The sequence below is a fragment of the Coregonus lavaretus genome (assembly GCF_964263955.1).
Source record: "Coregonus lavaretus genome assembly, chromosome: 39".
NCBI classification, from domain to species: Eukaryota; Metazoa; Chordata; class Actinopteri; order Salmoniformes; family Salmonidae; genus Coregonus; species Coregonus lavaretus.
Window position 1 is genome coordinate 13,143,672 of NC_140026.1, and position 6,622 is coordinate 13,150,293.

The window sequence follows — 6,622 nt, forward strand, 5'->3', positions numbered from 1 at the left end:
TCGTCAGAGTTTCAGGAAGTAGCTAGCCTCCCTGAGATGTGTGTGTGGATGTCTTGAGGAGGGGTGAGGGCATGGTAGAAGTTTCCTGTGGAACAGAAACGGTGTGTGTGAGAATGTGTGTGTGTGCGGACAAAATATGAATGTGTAAATATGTGGCTGAGTGAGAGTAAATGTGAGTCAATACAAAACAAATAACAGGGTTTCACTTCTAAAACATTTGAATTCATGTCAGACAGACATGACGTCATCCTGTCAACCACGTGTTTAAGCAAAGACTTAGACGCTCTAAAGCAGATGTCAACACAAACAGAACAGAGAAACCTAATTTGACTGGTAACTGACAATAAACAAGGCTGAAGGCTGCTTACGCAAAGGCAGTGTTTTTCTTGATTGTCTGCTAATAAAGTTAGGGGGCGCTGACTGACATGCGTGTCTGTTGACTAATGTTATTTCCAGTCAGTCACTCAAGCAGATGCCCTCAACATCTCTTTCGCAGAACAAGACTTCAAAAGAAGGGGTGACGTTCTTCTTTTCTTGTTTTCCAGAAACAGCATGACTTCAAGAGGGAGACAGGCAGTCAGACCAAGAGCCCATGCCTTCGTCTGAGCACTCACACACAGATGTGTGTGTCAGTGTGTGAAGCTTTGACTCACTATACGAATGTCTGTGAGAGACTGAAAACGGGATGTGACCATATAGAAATATGTTATGTGATATTTGTGCCGCCGAAATCTGAATGACCACATGCGTGCGTGTGTGTTTACGTTCACTATCGACAATTATAACACTCGATCAAACACACTCACTTTCCCGTTCCTTCACTTCAAAAAACCCAACCTGCCTTTCTTTGTCACAGGGAAACAGCATAAAACACAACACCCTGCTTTCTCTGTATGAGGGGACCAGAAAGGGACAGAACATCCCAAAGTCCCCCCTCCCCCAGCCAGTGCCTTCAGTACTACCCATGCCCTCACTTCCCAGAATTTAGAGCAAGACAGACACAAACAAACAAGTAAGCACCCTGATTAGTACCCCCAGAAACACACACAGGCAGACCACAACAGAGCCGAGACTGTTTCCTAGACAACGGTTGCCGTGGTATCGGTGGCGTCGCGGCAGACGGTTATTAAGGTGGAGAAAGAGAGAGACACAGAAATAAAGAGAAAGTACTTTCTCAAGAGAGATCGACTTCTTTCTCCACTATTCTCTATTCCCTCTAGTACATATTGAACATTCTCTATTACCAAGTACAGATTGATGTTCATTCCAAGAACAACATTAACATTAAGGTCAACCTGTAGTACTAGTAGTTCATTTAAAGGGACCATGTGCAATTAAAAACATACATTTCAGACAGTGAAATATGATGTGTGCACCAGAGTTCGCTAAGCGCAGCTACTTTTCATCAGCAGTCCCTAATTTTCAACCTGACCCTCAACACACCCCCTTCTGAGAGTGGCTGTGCCTATCGGGACATAACAGAGCAGAGAACATTACTGACGGTAGTCAACAAACCACTTGGACAGAACGTCCCCCCACACACAAACACAGATAGAGGTGGGAGTGTGTTGAGAGTCAGGTTGTCCTTTATGTTCATTCCAAGAGCTGGAGGTCTGTGATGATGTCTCCACTGAACAACAACATTAAGGACAACCTGAGCCTCGACACTCCCACCCCTATCTGTGCGTGTGCGTGTGTGTGCCTGTCTATCGGGACATAACAGAGCAGAGAACATGCCTGACGGTAGTCAACAAACCTCTTGGACTGAAGGTTCCCTATCAGAGTTAAAGCCAGATTAGGTACAGCTACCGTCCAGTCCGGTGTTCATATTATATTAGTTGGTAGCTAATAATTACACAGTTCTAGTTATGTGTGAACAGACAGAAAGCACAGTGATAATGATGCACATAGACATGTCTGCTGTTGTTACTGTTTGTTCATTTAGCCCAAAGAACACTGGACTGTTCGTTTACTGATTGTCCTCACCCCTTTCTCTCTCTTTGTTTTTCAAACTTTTCTCTTTTAGCCACTCTCTCTTTATCTGTCCTCTCCCATTCTTTCTCTTTCTAACACTCATTCTTGACCCCTCTCTCTCTTAGTCAGAGTAGTTGGAGTAAAGTAGTCACTGAGGTGACAGAGGGGAAAACAGTACATTCCTTCCCTGTGTGTGTGTGTTCTGGTGTGTTAGTCATACACATGCACGTTTGTACACCTCCCTTTCACTTCTGCATCATCAGTGGTACTTTGCCAGTGATAACAAAACTAAAGAATACGCACAGATCCCACAAGAGAGTTTCATGACACACACACAGAGACAGTTCTGGAACTTAATAACAGGAACACATATGGCTCTAGAACGGTAGAACGTAAAGACAGAAACACAAAATGACCTCACCAACATAGCCATATTCAACACACTGTAGTACACCAGCCTTTCCTAACGGTCTCCATAGAGTCACAACTAGAGACCTCACACTGCTAGGTGGAATTCCACACAGAGCCGCCTGAGCTCTACCCCAGTAACTCCTACCACCTCCTCCTCTCACCCACCTCCTCACCTAGCAGGAGCACTAACATGAGGATAGGTCAACCCTGCTTCTTTGCTCTCCTATCAATAGACTCGTTCTTATTCTCAATTCTACATGGACCTCCAGGCCCTACTCTCTATAATACACTGCTGTATATTTGAGAGGATTGGATACGTGGAAGCAATATGTACATGTCTTCATCCAAAAGTGCTGCCTGATAATATGTTGGACTGTTATCAAAATGTCCTGCTAGATGTTTGAGATAGGACAGAGGCTCATGTTATTGTTTGCAGCATGACAAATGCTGTGCTCCGCTTCCATGGTGATGAAACGACACCTTTCGTTTCAGGTAGAGTAAAACAAGACTTTTGGTGTCTGACATGATCGAGGTAGTTCCTCTTGCCTCTGACCCAAATAACCACACACCCACACCCAATATGAAAGTTTGTTCGTTTTTTCACAGACACAAAACAATGAAAGTGGATGTAAAAGCATGTGCGAGAACCTGAACAACATGAGAGAAGTTCACACGATACACTGACACACTGATCCCATTTCATCACCACCTCCCTCAATGACTGAGGGAGTGTTAGGTGACTAAGCCGTTTAAACTAGCCTACTGACCCAAATTACTCATGCCACAAACACCTCCTACACCACCACCACTCATCCCCTACACACACAAGCCACACCTGTTTCTACAACCAATCTCACACCCACACCACCTGTCAATTATGTAAGAAACACCATTCTCAAAACACCATGGGCCAAACATTTCTTTATCCATCACCTATCCCGACACACACAGTTACACACTTTCTGTAGCCCTGCTTATTACCCTTTCATCAGTGTTGACTGAGCCTTAATATGTAACTTTTGGGGAAACCTGAGCAAATTCACATAGAAACGTGAGTTATAGATCTGTCATTCTCATTGAAAGCAAGTCTATGAAGCGATAGATCTGTTCTATGTGTGTTATTTCTATGCCTCCCGTTCTTAAGTTTAGTTTTTGCATCTTTACTTTCGTTTTTGTACACCAGCTTCAAACAGCTGAAAATACAATATTTTTGGTTATGGAAAATATATTTCACAGCGGTTTAGATGGTAAAAATGTTCTCTACACTATAATTGCTTTATTGTTACATAAACTGAAATTATGCGAAATATTATACTTTTTGCAACCTGGAAAAGGCTGAGCGATTTCTGCATAGTGCATCTTTAATAAGTATTCTGACAAATATTTGGTGTGTGTACAACTTTAACCGTACATATTCGTCATAGGAGTAGTAGAATGGGCGGCGATTGTTCATTCACTGGCATTCAGATCACGGGACCGGACAAATGGGGGCGGGTGATTCAAGCCAGAGCAAGAAGCAGTTACTTGGTTCCTATTCAGCCAAGAAGTCAAAGAGCTGTATGATAGGAGAGAAAAAAATATATTTTCGTAAGCAGCTTTCTGCCTGTCCTAACTTTACAGCTCGAGACTTCAAAGAGTCACAAACAAGAAACACGCCACTCGTTTCCATGTCAATCGCCTTGATTGATCGGAAGTGGGGTTCAAAGAGTTTCACCGACCCAATGCCAGCACACGTCGGTCCTTAGAACAAGGTTCGGTTTATAACGGCCCATAAAATGCATAACACCGAGTCGAGTTCTTGCATGAACGCTTTTATTTTAGACTACAATCCCGTCAAATTATCATGAATACCGTCAATAATAGGCTAACTGAGAAAAACCACATCACTTGCCACCTTTTTCCACGCGTGTTTCAATTGCTTGTTCTGTGCTATTTCTCTTCCCTGACGGGTCTTCCAGACAGAAAGGGGTATTTTGAGACACAGTGAGTGACACACCAAAAACACCACCCTCCCCCCGTGGACGATGCAAATTACTTCCTTTCAATTCGGCTCTTTGTGTGCGCGAGGAAGGTCTGACTAGGGGCAATCCATTCGCTTTATAAGGCAGCCTGCCTGCCTCCCTCTGTATGCCCATCCCCACTCAACACTCCCTCAGTCAGCCCTCCCACAGACAAAGGCGCGGAGGAGGGGGGAGATCCTTACACAAGCCATTTCTTTCTCCCTCCATATATTCCTCTTATCTGTCCCACAAACACACGTGGGATGATGCTATGTTTCTGAAGTGCCCCCCTCTTTCTACTGTCAAAATAAATTCACCAAAACAATCGCACACGCATAAATTATCAATATATGACTACAAAGTAGAACGAGAATAGACTATAGTCGTTGTAATTTACGCATTCAACCTATTATGTAGACTGTATGTATGTCATTGCATATGAGCTAAAATGGGAATTATAATAGGCGACGTATTCCCCATGTAATACATTTGAAACAGACGACAAGCATTAACAACCCAGCGTGAGCAAACAAGTCTTCCGGTTTAATCTATAAACTATTAAATGTTACTACACTGTAACGTTACCAGACTACAACTCTTTGAATATCAGCGCCTCTACCCTTTCCCTTGATTTCACTTTCTGAACGCGCTCTCTTGTTATCAACGTGAACAAACAAGCCGAAGAGAAACCTCTGAAAATCCCAAGTAGACATTTACAGATAACTAAAGTTTTACGACTTACATTGTTGTTGTATTTTATTATTATTATTATTATTTATTTTTTTTACAAATAACTCGTCCTACAAGAGCTCAAGTAAAAACGGCAAATGGCAAAATGTCTCTCTGTGTACATTAGACAAACAGCGACGCAAGATACAAAGTTACAATTTACGTTCCATTCTTACAGTATTGCAACAGAATGTAACCAGCTCGTTATAAAGACATCCACAATGTAACACAGTAGTAATAAAGATATTCACGTACAGCTGTCTGGAGTAGTAGAAATCGTTGAGAATATTTCCAAAACAAACGTGTTTTTTTCAGCATAAAAATATTCCAGTGTGTACCACTGTAGTCCGTATTTGCTGAGTGTCCTGAATCCAGGCAGTAGTTGGTGCTGTATCTGCAAGTTTCTCTCTCTGTACAGCTAAATTCCAGCGACTCAGACAACTGATTCACTTAGTCTCACTCGCTTCCTTTCGAAGCTCTTGTAAACTTGTATCACTTGACGCTCAACTAATGTCACTATGTCTGGATTTGAAATCCTAGTTTCAGTCGACAAGCGAGATACGCTTTTTATTATTCCATTTGTTTTCTCCTTGCCTTCTATCTTTTTACAGTCTTTTTACAGTCCTCGTCTTCTTCTCGCTCTCTCTCCCGACATAAGGGAATCAGGTTGCGCTGAATCGAACTGTGTTTTAAAGGGACAAGTCTCTTGGCTCAGTGCTCAACCTATGACGCTATCGCTACAGAGGCACACACCAACCCACTGGCTTCTGGCTGCGTCTTCTACACACAGACACGACACGCACACTACACGCCCCTCCTGCGCCCTGCTCCGTCCGTCCGTCCGCTCGCTGACGTCACCGCACGTCCCCGGAATTCCCTGACAGAGCAAACTGGCAGCGAATACCGAGAGACTCACTCTAGACGCGACTACCGGAGCGTGTTCCTCTGCCTCGGTGTATTTTTTTAAAGGTGGGCTCGCTTCGTGACTGACCTACCGGTTGATCACCCGGACAGCTTTTCCATCTGACTGCCTATTATTAGACAAAGTACTATCCTGACATCACAGCTATTAAAGCCTTTTTAGTAGGCTACTGTAGTCTAAAATGATCCTATGTTGATCTAAGGGCAGTAATACCATCTATAATTGATATCCTGCCCGATAATAGAATAGCATAGACTAGAATAGATTAGAAATACAGAACAATAAGACAATATTTTATACCCTGTTATAAACCATTTATAACACCAACAATATTAATGGTTACTTATAATAACTGATAATAGTAATGAATATTGATAAGTCAATGTACTGTCTCTGCCTTAACATTACCATAGGCTTTCATGGAATATTTTCCCCAATACACTATATATACAAAAGTATGTGGCCACCCCTTCAAATTAGTGGATTCGGCTATTTCAGCCACACCTGTTGCTGACAGGTGTATAAAATCGAGCACACAGACATGCAATCTCCATAGACAAACATTGGCAGTAGAATGGCCTTACTG

At 42.7% G+C, this 6,622-nt stretch overlaps 1 protein-coding gene across 1 annotated transcript in view; it reads right to left on the reverse strand.

The window, feature by feature from the left end:
- The window catches only part of LOC311112852 (uncharacterized protein), a 28,632-nt gene extending 22,841 nt beyond the window's left edge, over nucleotides 1-5,791 (reverse strand). Inside the window, exon 1 of the mRNA XM_084155983.1 lies at nucleotides 5,370-5,791. The gene's annotated coding sequence lies outside the window, so the exon portion shown is untranslated. The remainder of the gene's footprint in view (nucleotides 1-5,369) is intronic.
- Between the last annotated feature and the right edge of the window lie 831 nt (nucleotides 5,792-6,622).